A 15,027-nucleotide genomic window follows, 5' to 3' on the forward strand; every position below is an offset into this window, starting at 1 on the left:
CCCGGCTAATTTTTTTGTGTTTTTAGTAGAGACAGGGTTTCCCCATGTTGACCAGGCTGGTCTGAAACTACTGACCCCAGGTAATCCGCCTGCCTCGGCCTCCCAAAGTGCTGGGACTACAGGCGTGAGCCACTGCGCCCAGCCTGAGCTTGTCTTAAAGATTGGTGAGATGGTGAAGATGCAGCAGCTGCCGTTTATTGGGTGCTGAATGAATGCGTTGATAGTCCTTTTGGTAGGAGAAACTACATGAAATATGAGACTGCAAGAACACTGTGTGTGTGTGTGTGTGTGTGTGTGTGTGTGTGTGTTGGTGGAGGAGGAGGAGTGCTGGCAGCTAGGTTCATAAGCTCCAATGAGGTAGAGAAGGGACCTGATGGAGGACATTTTCTCTGCGTGGAAGTTGATGCTGAATCCATAGGAACGAGCTTCTTCGTTGGCTACAAAACTGGGAAACAGTGTGTGTATGTCTTCTAAAGTTTATAAACATGATTGTGACACACTAATAACGATGTTTTGTTAGGATTCCTATGTTCTGCTTTGCTTTCAAGTCAAATATCCAGTATATCATATACACTGTTGCTTCTTCCTTTGTTAAATGTCACACTCCATTCTGGCTTATTGACTTCCAGGTGTTTATCTGGTAGTTTATTTCTTCTCCAATATCCTGCACACCAACACTAGACTTATCTTCCTAAAATACCGGTTTTGGCATTTCACTGCCCCACTCAAAAACTATGTAAGGATCTCCAAAGCTATCAGATAAAGTTCACCCTCTGTAACTAGACAGTCAATTTAACATTTCAGTTCATCTTTCCAATCTTGTTTCCCACTTTGCATGAGACAGTGTGCATTCATATTGTAATAATGATTGTAATCAGTTGGAGTTGGTTTCATTTCTTCAGCTAATAAACAGTTTTTTTGGTCTGATTTTATGGGATGTATGTTATTGGGAAAGTTGGTAAATATAGTACTAATTTATCCGATGAAAAATTTTTCTATTCCAAGGAAATCTGGAAATTAGGATGAATGTATGAATGAGTTTTTGACAGTGATTATAGGTATTAAGGAAATTACCATAGCTGATGGAAACCATGTTATGTTGGCCAAGACCATACCTGTATGAAGAACAATCAAAGAGTCAGTCTTAAGAAAATGCTTGTGTCTGGAGTACAGCAAAATAAAAAAAAAAAAAACTCGAGGTGACAAAAGATGTGAGACACATGAAGAGACATAGGCCGTAGAAAAAGTTACAATGAAAAATTTACAGCAACAAGATTTGGCAGAATATGTTAGTAAAGTGGTTGAGAGCACAGCTGTTTAAATCCCCTCTGTAATACTCACTGGTCATATGACATTGAATGAGCCACTATATAATCTTCATGTAGTTCTTTTTTTTAAAATTTTTTTGAGACAGAGTCTCACTCTGTCATCCAGGCTGGAATGCAGTGGCACGATCTTGGCTCACTGCAACCTCCGCTTCCCAGATTCCTGCGATTCTCATGCCTCAGCCTCTTGAGTAGCTGGGACTATGGGCACGTGCCGCCACACCCAGCTAATTTTTGTATTTTTAGTAGAGGTGGGGTTTCACCATGTTGGGCAGGCTGGTATGGAACTCCTAGCCTCAAGTGATCTGTCCACCTTGGCCTCCCAAAGTGTTGGGATTACAGGCATTAGCCACTGTGTCTGGCCTCCCTTTTTCCATGTGTATATATATTTATATGGAGAGAGAGAGAGAGAGAGGAGAGAGATGGAGTTTCTCTCTTGTTGCCCAAGCTGGAGTGCAATGGCGCGATCTTGGATCACTGCAACCTTCGCCTCCCGGGTTCAAGTGAGTTTCCTGTCTCAGGCTCTCGAGTAGCTGAGATTATAGGCGTCCACCACCACGCTCAGCTAATTTTTTGTATTTTTAGTAGAGACGAGGTTTCACCATGTTGACCTGACTGGTCACGAACTCCTGATCTCAGGTGATCCACCCACCTTGGCCTCTCAAAGTGCTGGAATTACAGGCATGAGCCACTGCACCCAGCCTCATATAATATTTTTATTTGTGAAATGTGGTTTACTGTAGGTCAGCATTAATTTAATTTAAATACAAAATATAAAGTGCTTAGCACACTAGCTGGTAGTCAAGAAATGTTCAGTGATCATGAGTTATTATCATTCTTGTGGAAATGAAATGTGAAGGCTGAAAATCTGCTTCATGTTAAAATATTTTCTCAGCTTTATTGAGGTATAATTGATATACAATAATTGCACATATTTAATGTTTACATCTTGATGAGTTTAAACATATACATATACCCTTGATACCAACATTACAACTAAGGTAATAAACATATCCATTACCTCCAAAAATTTCCTTGTGCTCTTTTGTGTGTGTGTGCTTTTTTATTAAGTAGTAAGAACATTGAACAAGAAATCTATCCTCTTAACAGATTTTTAAGTGCACAATATAGTATTGTTAACTATGGGCATATTGTCGTCCAGCAGATCTCTAGAACTTATTCATCTTGCATAACAGAAATTTTATACTTATTGAAGAACAATTCTCCATTTCTACCTTCCCCCAGCCTCTGGCAACCACTATTCTTTGCTTCTGTGAGTCTGACTGTTTTAGATACCTCATATAAGTGGAATCATGCAGTATCTGTCTTTTTGTGACTGGCTTATTTCATCTGGCATAATGTCTTCTAGGTTCATCCACGTTGTCACAAATGGCAGGACTTTCTTCTTTTTAAGGCTGAATAGTATTTCATTGTATATATATTTTCCATTTTCTTTATCCATTCATCTGTCGGTGGTCATTTGAGTCATTTCCATATCTTGGCTTTTGTAAATAATGCTGCAATGAACAGGAGGGTTTTGTCTAGATTTTTTTCTTGCCTCTTTACAACTTGTTTTACAAAGTCGTAGTCAAATTTGACCTCTTCTGTGACTCCTTCCCCCACTTTCCACTCCATTGTGATTTTTTTCCTTCTCTGAATTCCAACTATATGTCATTCATACACTACACTGTGACACCTTGCTCATTAAAGATCTTTAACATTTACTTTGTATGTGGTCTTCTAACTTTTTGGATATGGCTTTCATGTCTAACATTCCTGTGAGGTAGAAACCACCCAGTCTTCTAACTTGCTTCATTTAATGTTCTATGTGCACCATAATATTAATAGCTGATACTTGGGTAGCACTTACTGTGGATAGGTGATAATTTGACTGTTTTACATATATTAATTTACTTCATCCTCACAAGAACTTCAGGAAACGGTGATTCTTCCCCTTTCTATCCACAATACAGCGAAACTATAGAGAAGTAAAGTAAATTGCCCGAAGTGACACAGTCAGTAAGTGCTAGAAGTAGCATTTAGACTCAGGTATCTGGCTCTGAGTCCTGGCTTTTATGCACTATGTCAACATAAATTAGTTACCCACTGGCAGATGACATGGACCAATCAACCACTGACAGATGCAAAGGAGAGTACCACATACACCTGTCTATAGAGAATTTATCAGAACTGCAGACAATGTTAGAAGACATTGTTTTTAATTAGTTTCCATTTATTTTGTAATAAGGATCAAGAACCAAAAAACAACATAGTGATGATGATACAAATATAAAAGAAGACAAATTAGACAGAATTTTACTACTTCATCAACCTAAAAAATTATTTTTTCTTACAGTACTTACTCATGTTAAATTCATGTTTAACATAGTTAGGATTATAGTGTAAATATCATTTTGTATTGGTCTTTATGTGCTTACCATTATGTCATAAATATTGACATGTTGCTACAGAGATAAATATTATATTTTTAATTGTCTGGATAATATATCTTCAAGTCGATGCTTAGGACTGCTGTTTTTTTTTTATTATTACTATTATACTTTAAGTTCTAGGGTACATGTGCACAACGTGCAGGTTTGTTACATATGTATACATGTGCCATGTTGGTGTGCTGCACCCATTATCTCGTCATTTACATTCGGTATATCTCCTAATGCTATCCCTCCCCGCTCCCCCAACCCCATGACAGGCCCCGGTGTGTGATGTTCCCCATCCTGTGGCTTAGGACCTCTGTTTTTCAACCTTTGGTTGTTTCTAATTTTTTACAATGAATATTTTAATTAGTAAAGATTCAAAACAATTTTTACATTTTGAATTATTTTCTTGGTGTAATTTACCATGAATATGATTTCTAGTTAATATGTGTATTTTTATGACTTTTGATAAGTATTGCTGAATTATCTAAGTTTATAGCCTACTAATAATTCATCTATACTAGTTTTACCACAACTTTGCCAGAATTTGTTCATTTAATTAATTTTTCCCCTCATAAATTAATTGGCATTATGTACTATTTCATTGGTGTTTTAATTTATATTTCTTTGATCATCACCAAGGTTAAATATTTTCTTTACATATTTATTTACTAAGTATATTTCAATTTTTTTGTAAGCTGTTAATGTTTTTGTTTATTAGTCACAAGAGAATTTGTATGTGTTTTCTATATCATTGAGCATATATTATACAACATTTTATGTAACATATGAATGGATCTTTTATTATGTTTGATGTAAATTTTTTGATAGACATTAAAATAAAAATTTAAGTTAAAATACCTTCCTTGGAAGGTTTCCTAGTTTGCAGTAACTTCTCAGGTAGTATACTTCATAAATACTTCTTGGAGTCAGGCTGATGTCATTTTTTGCCCCTGCTGCCTTTCTTTCATGGTGGATTCCAAAGTCGCATACCTGGAAACTCTGACACTGAACAAATCTGGCATTGGTCCTTTACAAACAAAGGAGTTTTTAGCAGAAATATATGCCATTGATACAGTAGCTCTTGGCAGCTTGTCAAATAAAACACCCACTTGCTGTGTGTGTTAAAATGATGATTCATTTGTTTCTGTCCTGGATTATTATCTGCTGTTTGTACCTGTAGTAAGCCCATGCAGCAGGACTTTTGGAAGAAAAGAGTTGACCACAAGCCAACACAAAATGACTTCAGCTTTTCACACATGGACCCTTCGTGATTACATCAGAATCAGTTTTATAGTAGAAGTGGTATTTGGGTTTGCTCGGCTCAAAAGTTTTTGGTGTAAATAACTGAAAACCAAGTCAGGCACATGTCCTGTGCTAGTCACTTAACTGCTGAGTTTGTTAAAGGAGCATTTACTAAAGGCTATGAAGAGACCATTGTATTAAGTTTAATGGAGGTAAAAAGAGAAATTCAGACTCATTAACAAAAAAATGTTATAGTCTAGTTGGAGAAACAATACATGACATTGACACATGAGCTGTCATGAGACTTATTATGAAAAAAACGTGTAAAAGAAGATAGGGTATGAATTGCTTAATTGCTAAGAGCATGAGTTTTGGGGATCAGACTGCTTAGTTGAGATAGAGTGTCATGATTCTCTAGCTGTGTGTCCTGGACAAGTTATTTTATCATGTGGTACCTCAGTTTCCTCATCTGTAAAAGGGTGTTAATAAAGGAGCCTACATAGGAATAAATGAAATAATACACTAAAGTGTTTAGAACAGTTCCTGATACATTAGAAGCATACAGTTAATGCAAATGATTATTGATTTAGTATAAATATTGGAAGGGTGTCAAATAAGGAGGTTACTAGAATGAAATAGGCTTAATTATAGAAGTATTCTTGTAGAAGGTGTTTTAATACAGGATTGCCAGGGATGAAAAGTATATACTGATATGTATAAGGTAAAAGACTCTTCCATATTGAAGGAATGATCCATGAAAAGAAATGAACTGGATCCATAATGGTGACAGAAAAGCAAATTGGCTGAGTTTAAGTGCTAATAGGAATTTAGTGAAAAATGTATCTAATTGGTAGGACATGATACGATTATAATGTCAAACATGCTGAAACCTCAGTTTTTCCTTTTGGAAGATGGATATGGTAATAACTGCCTAGGAGAACATGAAGCAAAGTATCTTTACCTATTTTTTTTTTTTTTTGCATGTAAGCTACACGTAGACAAATAATAGTACCATGAATATTAAAAGTTTTATTCTAACTTGTGGATTTTTTTGTTTCCATAATGTAAAAATCTGACATTTGGATATATATATATATATGTGTGTGTATATATATATGTAATTTATATGAAAAACAATAGATTGTATTTATCAAGTCTTTTCTATGTTCTAGGCCCTGGGCATTTATTTCACCTAATCCTTACAACAATCCCATAAGGCAAGTAATATCGTTAAATCATACAGCCAGTAAGCAGTCTGGATTCAACCCAGATCTGTCTGATGATGGAACCAGACTGTACCAAATGGTTTAAAATTTCTCTATGGGAAAAAGCTAAATGTATAAAAGGAATTAATTGGATGTTTGAATTTCGGTGCAACTTAAATGAGAAGTAGAAGATCAGTAATGGAGGCCAGTGTGGTTGGAGAGGACTGAATGAGAAAAAGCCATAGGAGATGGAATCATGTAGAATCTCAGAGGTCACAGTAATGGCTTTGGCTTTTACTCTGAGTGAGAGAGGAAGCCATTGGAGGGTCGTGAGCAGAGGAGGAACATGATTTATCTGACCTAACGTTTCATTTACTTACATTTATTTATTTATTTTGAGATGGAGTCTCGCTCTGTTGCCCAGGCTGGAGTGGAGTGGTGTGATCTCGGCTCACTGCAACCTCCACCTCCTGGTTCAAGTGATTCTCCTGTGTCAGCCTCCTGAGTAGCTAGGTTTACAGGCACTGCACCACCACACCTAGCTATTTTTTTTTCTTTTTTTTTTTGTATTTCTAGTAGAGACAGGGTTTCACCACATTAGCCAGGCTGGTCTCCAACTCCTGACCTCAGGCAATCCTCCTATCTTGGCCTCCCAAAGTGCTGGGATCACAGGTGTGAGCCACTGCACCCCACTGGACCTAGCATTTTAAAAGGACCATTCTGGCTGCATTTGATAGACTGAAGAAGGTCAAAGGAGGAAGCACAGAGACGGGTTAGGAGGGATTGCAGTGATTCAGCTGAGAGATGATGATGGTTTGGGTTAGAGTGGTAGCAGTGGGAGCAATGAAATATGATTGATTGCATTCTGGATATTTTTTCTAGAATTTATTGATGGACTATATGTAGGGTGTGAGGGAAAGACAGAACCCAAGGGTGGCATAGTGTTTATCAAGTGCGCTTATACATCACTAGTATGGATGTCATTTATTTTTAAATGCAGCTATCTGGAACATATTCAACTTAGAAATAAGTCTCTTAGAAATAAGCAAAACAAGTCTCTTCAAAGCCAGCAAAACAGAGTGCACATTGCACTAACATTATGTACTCATAAAAGACTTGGTTCCTCTTTATTCATATCTGAGTTACAGTTCAAATTAATGTCATCATTTTATCTTTTCTTATGAGATATTAGAAACAGTAAATCAGAAGGGAAAGAGAAATGTTTCCAGATTTAGAAAAACTTCTAGTCACCAGAAATAATAGCTGATGCCAAGAATAAAGACAATAACAACTAAAACAAAATAAAAACATAAAAAGCAGAGAGCCCAAGGACACACTGTACAGGACCTAACGTTTCTCGCCACCCTAGAAGCCTCTGTTAAAATAGGAATGGGTGTTTGTAATGGTCATTGTGCCATTAAAATCAGGGTAGATTATGTTATGAATTTTTTGGTCGAAGAGGCAGAGAGGTAACATTGTATATGTTTTGCCTTTAAAATAATGAAATGTGTTGGAGTTCCTTCCCCTCATCAATTTCTAGGGCAAGCACAGTCAATATTCTGCTAGATGTACAGAGGTCTGATTCTGAATTATGATCTCCTTCTCTACCCTAGAGAGCTGGCTTACAAACCAGAAGAAAGTATAGAGGGCCTTTCCACTTCATTTTCTTTTAAAATTGGAAACTTAGCTCAAGCTCCATCAATGAATTCTGTTTTCTTTTTTTCTGGAGTCTTTCTTAACACATTCCAAAGGCCTACAGATGCCCCCAAAGCTCTCAATAAGCTTCAAAGACTCCTAAGACCAAATTCCTTCAAATTTTTGTTTTAAGTCAATACTGCAGACTAAAAAGCCATATATTTTCTTTTTTTAGTCAGATATTTCAATACCATTTATTAAATAATTTGTCATTTTTCCAATGACTTTTTTTAATCCAAGTATTTATTATTATTTTTAACTTTTAAGTTCAGGGGTACAAGTGCAGGATTGTTACATAGGTAAATTTGTGCCATAGGAGTTTGTTGTACAGATTATTTTATCACTCAGCTATTAAGCCTAGTACCCATTAGTTATTTTTCCTGATCCTCTCCCTCCTCTCACCCTCCACCCTCTGAAAGGCCCCAGTGAGTGTTGTTCCTCACTATGTATCCAAGTGTTCTCATCATTTAACTCCCACTTATAAGTGAGAACATGCAGTATTTGGCTTTCTGTTCCTGTGTTAGTTTGCTAAGAATAATGGCCTCCAACTCCATCCATGCCCCTGCAAAGGACATGATCTCATTCTCTTTTATGGCTGCATATTATTCCATGGTGTATATGTACCACGTTTTCTTTATCCTGTCTATCTTTTATTTTTGAGTCTCACTCTGTCTCCCAGGCTGGAGTGCAGTGGTACAGTCTTGGCTCACTAAAACTTCCACCTCCCGGGTTCAAGCAATTCTTATGCCTCAGCCTCCCAAACAGCTGGGACTACAGGTGTGTGCCACCACACATGGCTAAGTTTTGTATTTTTAGTAGAGACAGGATTTCACCATGTTGTCCAGGCTGCTCTCGAACTTCTAACCTCAAGTGATCCACCTGCCTCAGCCTCCCAAAATGCTGGGATTATAGATGTGAGCCACCAGGCCAGGCCTTTATCTAGTCTACCATTGATGGGCATTTAGGTTGATTCCATGTCTTTGCTATTGTGAATGGTGCTGCAATGAACATATGTGTGCATATGTCCTTTAATAGAATGATTTGTTTTCCTTTGAGTTTATACCCAGTAGTGGGATTGCTGGGTTGAGTGGTATTTCTATCTCTAGGTCTTTGAGGAATCGCCACAATGTCTTACACAATGGTTGAACTAATTTATACTCCCACCAACAGTGAATAAGTGTTCCAGTTCCTGCAAAACCTTGCCAGCATCTCTTATTTTTTTGACTTTTTAGTAATAGCCATTCTGACTGGTGTGAGATGGTATCTCATTGTGGCTTTGATTCACATTTCTCTAATGATCAGTGATGTGGGCTTTTTTTCATGTTTTTTGGCTGCATAAATGTCTTCTTTTGAAAAGCGTCTGTTCATGTCCTTTGCCCTCTTTTTTACGTTTTTTTTTTTTCTTGTAAATTTGTTTAAGTTCTTTATAGATGCTGAATATTAGGCCTTTGTTGGATGCATAGTTTGCAAAAATTTTCTCCCATTCTGAAGGTTGTGTGTTTACCCTGTTGATAGTTTCTTTTGCTAGGTAGACACTCTTTAGTTTAATTAGATCTTATTTGTCAAGTTTTGCTTTTGTTGCAATTGCTTCTGGTGTCTTTGTCATGAAATCTTTGCCTGTGCTATGTCCTGGATAGTATTGCCTAGGTTGTCTTCCAGAGTTTTTATAGTTTTGGGTTTTACATTTAAGTCTTTGATCCATTTTGAGTTAATTTTTATATATGATGTAAGGAAGGGGTCCAGCTTCAGTCTTCTGCATATAGCTAGCCAGTTATCCCAACACCATTTATTGAATAGGGAATCCTTTCCTCATTGCTTGCTTTTGTCAGATTTGTCAAAGATAAGATAGTTGCAGGGGTATGATCTTATTTCTGGGTTCTCTATTCTGTTCCATTGGTCTATGTGTCTGTTTTTGCACCAGTACCATGCTGTTTTGGTTACTGTAGCCCTATTGTATAGTTCGAAGTCAGGTGATGCCTCCAGGTTTGTTCTTTTTGTTTAGAATTGCCTTAGCTACTTGGGCTCTTTTTTGGTTCTATATGAATTTTAAAAGAGTTTTCTCTAGTTCTGAGAAGAATGTCAATGGTAGTTTGATAGGAATAGCATTGATTCTATAAATTGCTTTGGGCAGTAAGGCCATTTTAATGATATTGATTCTTCCTATCCACAAGCATGAAATGTTTTTCCATTTGTTTGTGTTAACTGTGATTTCTTTGAGCAGTGTTTAGGAGTTCTCCTTGTAGGGATCTTTTACCTCCCTAGTTAGCTGTATTCCTAGGTAATTTATTCTTATTTTCTCATTCAAGAAACCTCTAATTTCAAATCTTCTGCCTCTAAACCTCTCTAGCTGCCTATTTCTGGTTCCATCTCTCCTACTAGTGACCATACCCCATACCCCCCTGTCTTTTTTTTTTTTCCTTTTCTCAGAGCCTTGCTCTCTTGCCCAGGCTGCAGTGTAGTGGTGCAATCTTGGCTCACTGCAACCTGTGCCTCCCAAGTTCAAGCGATTCTCCCACTTTGGCCTCCCGAGTAGCTGGGATTACAGGTGCACAGCACCATGCCCAGCTAATTTTTTTGTATTTTTAGTAAAATCAGGGTTTTGGCATATAGGCCAGGCTGGTCTTGAATGTCTGGCCTCAAGAAGTGATCCACCTGCTTTGGACCTCCCAAATTGCTAGGATCACAGGCATGAGCCACCACACTCAACCCCCCAACCCCCCACTACCTCCCGCTCTTAATTGTTAATCAGGCTGTCTACATTGCTCTGGATTCTGCATGTGGACTTTGTCCTTTCTCCAAATCCTCTTCATTTTTTTCTCTGCTTTCTAATGCTTCTTTCTAAGCAAGGTGAGATAAATGGAGTAGGAAGTAGGGCAACTATAACCTTCATTATCTAGAGAATTCACTTCGGTGGAATAGCCCATTTTCTGACAAGATAAATGAGTGGAGTATTATTGGTTATAGATAATATATGAAGACATGTTTCACCTGATTATTTCTTTCAGATTTAGTTTTATCAGCAAAAATAAATTTCACCTATTTTTAGACAAACATGGACTACAGTCGTGACCAGGGAATCTGTATTGTGATTCTCAGATGCTTCATTTCACCGGGTGTTTGAAATGTTGAGTTAAATATCATCTTTTGTTTTTCTTAAAGAATTTCCCGACCGTGAGAGTCCTGGGGATGAAGAGATTAGAGGATTTTACTGAATTTTAGATAAAATAAGGTAATGTTTGGTTGATGTTGTAAAAATGTAAGACTCTAAAATCAGCTGAAAGTTGCACGTGGTGGCTCACACCTGTAATCCCAGCATTTTGGGAGGCCAAAGCGGGTGGATCACTTGAGGTCAGGAGTTCAAGATTGGCCTGGTCAATACGGTTAAACCCCATCTCTACTAAAAACACAAAAATTAGCTGGGTGTGGTGGTGGGCGCCTGTAATCCCAGCTACTCAAGAGGTTGAGGCAGGAGGTTCACTTGAACTCGGGAGGCAGAGGTTGCAGTGAGCCAAGATCGCGCCACGGCACTCCAGCCTGGTGACACACACACACACACACACACTCTCACACACACACACACACACACACAAATAAATAAGTAAGTAAATTGATCTGCCAGTGTAAGAACTTTTCTCAAAAGACAACCAGGAGATTTCTCATTAAGGTAAGGTGAAGACCTTGTCGTTTTCCTTCTGTTGTCTCAGCATTTCTGGCTGGAAGACAGAAGTGCAAAGAGGTACAAAACTCTTCAGTTACAAGCAAAATAATATAGGAAGCACGGATGATGAAGCACATGCATCTGCTCTTTAAACCAGCAGGATGTATTTATCTCTGACTCACTGCGCTGTGCTTCCCAGGATATAATAAAATGTAGCATAGAATAAGGGGGCAAAGGGAATAGAAGGGGCTATCTATGAGGTTCTACTTTTACTCTATGCCTGACACTTTCCCTATGTTACTATATTTATTCCTCACAAGAACCCCAGAAAGAAGATGTTATTATGATCCCCATTGTTTAGGCAGTGAAACAAGCTCTTAGGATCAAAGAGCTTTTACAACTTGCTTCAGGCCACGCAGATGAGCTGCAGAATCAAATTTCCAGTCCAGTCTGGGTTCAAAGCTTATGGCTCTCCCACTACTCCAGTATATAGCACTGCACAGCCTTATCTGTTATCCGGGAGACTGCTGGCTTCCCCCCAACCTCCCCTGAAGGCTTGCAGGAACAGCTGTGTGGGAGAACGCTCACAGCTATACTACAGGTCTGCTCTTCCCAAAGCATGACCTGAGCAACACTGCTAGCCTCTTGAGATGTTCCTTGATAAAAAGGTTCTGTGATCAAATATAAACACTGCATTCTATGTCTCCAAGCCCATTACTGGTTCCGAAAAACCTCATAGTAAAGAAACTTTAAACACTTTCCCCCAAACTTAGTTTTCTTCTAGCACTTTTAACCTGTGGAATTGGTATTCTGTGGAACATACCTTAGGAAGTGCTATTTAGGATGAGTCTATTACAACTTGGGATGTCAGCTCTCTGAGGGCAGTGGTGTCATCTACTTTCAGTATCTACAGTGCCTGTCACAGAATAGGGGTCAATGTTTGTTAAATAAATAACTTTGTGATGTAAACTAATTACATCGCTCACTCCATCTACTCCAGACAGATCTACCTGAGGTGAAGGAACAGCCCATACCTGTGCTTACTTAAGGCCTAAGGTGGAAGATCATTCATCCTTCAATATATATTGTGTTTAAGATTATGCAAACCATCTCTACTTATCTTGTGAGGCACATGGGAAACTCGATCGATCCTCACTTTGCGCTCGGAAGAGGGAATGGAAACGAGAAAGCCATTTGTTAAATGTCTACTAAATGTCTTCTACTAAAAGGGAAGGCACCTTTTCTGTGGTATTTTATTTAACCTTCCTCACAGCCTTAACATGTAAGTCTAGTTGTCCCATCTTTAGAGATGATAACACACGCTCTGAGAAACCAAGGAACTAGCCAAGATACATATCCAACCAGCATGTCAGAATTTGAATCCAGGTCAGTCTGACTTCAAAATCCATGTGTGCTCTGCCCTATCATATCCTGCCCCTAGGTAGGAAACTGGATTTGAATGGATTACACATTTTTTATTTTGAGACTTTGATGTGCCTTAAATATATTGTGGATATTAATTTGTAATAATTGTTAGAAGGAAGCCCACAGGCATGACTCAATTACTTTCATTTTGGTTGTGGGTGCTCTACTTTCTTTTTTTTTTTTTTAAACAAAACAAGATAAATTTGTTTCTACCATTCTAAAGCCTGGAGTTGTAAGTTATATGGAAGTGCTCTGCAGGTGTGTATGTTGTGTTACCATGCTGCTTTTTCAGACACAATCTCCTTGTTCTTTTCTTAGTTGAACTTCATTACCTGTACCAATCCTGTAAAACAACAAAACTTACTGATTTGGTTTAGAAGGGCTGGTCAGAAATGGCAGTCTCTGATTAAAGACCTAAACCAACTTGGAGAAAATTATACTGTATTCAATGTACATTTTTGCTTGACAGGCAATGTCTGAAGGTGTGTATGGGGTAATTACCCACAGAAAAGATAGGCTGGAAAAACACAAAAATGAGTTTCTCCAAACCAGAGAAATGAATCATTAGCAGAAAGCAAACCAGATGACTCAGCATACTTTAAATTTTAAGGTCTTCATGAATCAATTAAGAGATCAATTAGAACTAGAGAAGCATTTTAAAGAGCATGATCAAAAAATATTTTTGAGATAAAAATATGTAAAAGAATTAGGAAATGTAAATTTGTCAAGTGGTATCATTTGTCCAGATAATTCCTGTAGATGTATACAACTGCTAATGATGACTGTAAATGAATATAAAACTAATAATAATTAATATTAATGAGCTGTTAGAATGTGCTGAGCATACAATAATCACTTGACATGCATTATCTCATTTAAAACTTGGAAGTTCTGTAAAACAATGCAAATATTCTTCTGAATGGTAATTATAACCAAAGCTGGGGAGGAATTTCTCCAGTTATCAGGGCAAGTATCTTCCTTGTTGATCTCACACCTGGCTGGCTTCACTTATATATGTTACCTGCCTTGCCTGGGTAGGCATTTTGGTTTCTTTTACACCTGACCTAAATCTTAAGTGCTTTTATTTCACCATAACATGCAGGATAAATATGACTAAATTGTCTTCAACTCACAGAGCAGTATGTGGTTTAGACCATTATAAGCTATAAGAACAAAATATGCTTCTTAATTAATTAAAGCAAAATAGATTCATTTTCAGGCCTCATGGAGATGGAATGTGATCCAAGACCTTGTGATAGCTCTGGTATCTGCCAGCAGCTTCAGTGACTTAACGGGCACTGTAGCTTTCTTTAGTGACAGCCACCCTTATGGAGACACAGTTATTCTCTGTCCCTGTTTTAAGTGATCCAGCTGTTAGTAACTACCTCTTCCTGAGTCTGATTGTTCTGTTTAGGAAGCCCATATTTGGCAGAGTTTTTGAGTCAGTGCATCTCATGGACTGTTGGCCAGGAAAAGTATCCATCTCTAGTCCAATCAGTTGTGGCAAGAGGGCAGGATGGATGGCATAAAGCATGATTTAAAAACTTTCTAAAAGCGACGTGGGCCTGGAAGGCATTTTGCAACTCCCAGAAATAGGTTTCCATTGTTAGACACCTGTCCAGAATAAGCTTCCTGACACAATGGTTGTATTAAAAAACAAAGTTAAAACTAGATGACTATTTTATTAATTTATAATAAGCAGAGTTCTCTCTCTAGTCAGACTATTCATAATCATTTTAGTATCTCCCTATAGAAAGATCAACATCAATATCAAAATCATAATCATATAGTTTTGTGTAAACACAGGTGTTAGATGGCATCAAAACAAAACAAAACAAAACAAAAAAAACCCAAACCTAACACATGGCTCATGACAGGGACATATCATATAGCTCATGATAGGGCTGGATATGCCACTGGTCCTGGAATATGTGGAGTTCCTTGGCTACAATCTCCTGCATCTTTCTCACATTTGAGATGGTTTGGTTCACTGAAAACAGCTCCTTTAGTGGGTGATGTTTGGCTAGACACTACTAGTG

This window comes from Trachypithecus francoisi, unplaced genomic scaffold (genome assembly GCF_009764315.1).
Source record: "Trachypithecus francoisi isolate TF-2019V2 unplaced genomic scaffold, Tfra_2.0 Lachesis_group1, whole genome shotgun sequence".
NCBI lineage: Eukaryota > Metazoa > Chordata > Mammalia > Primates > Cercopithecidae > Trachypithecus > Trachypithecus francoisi.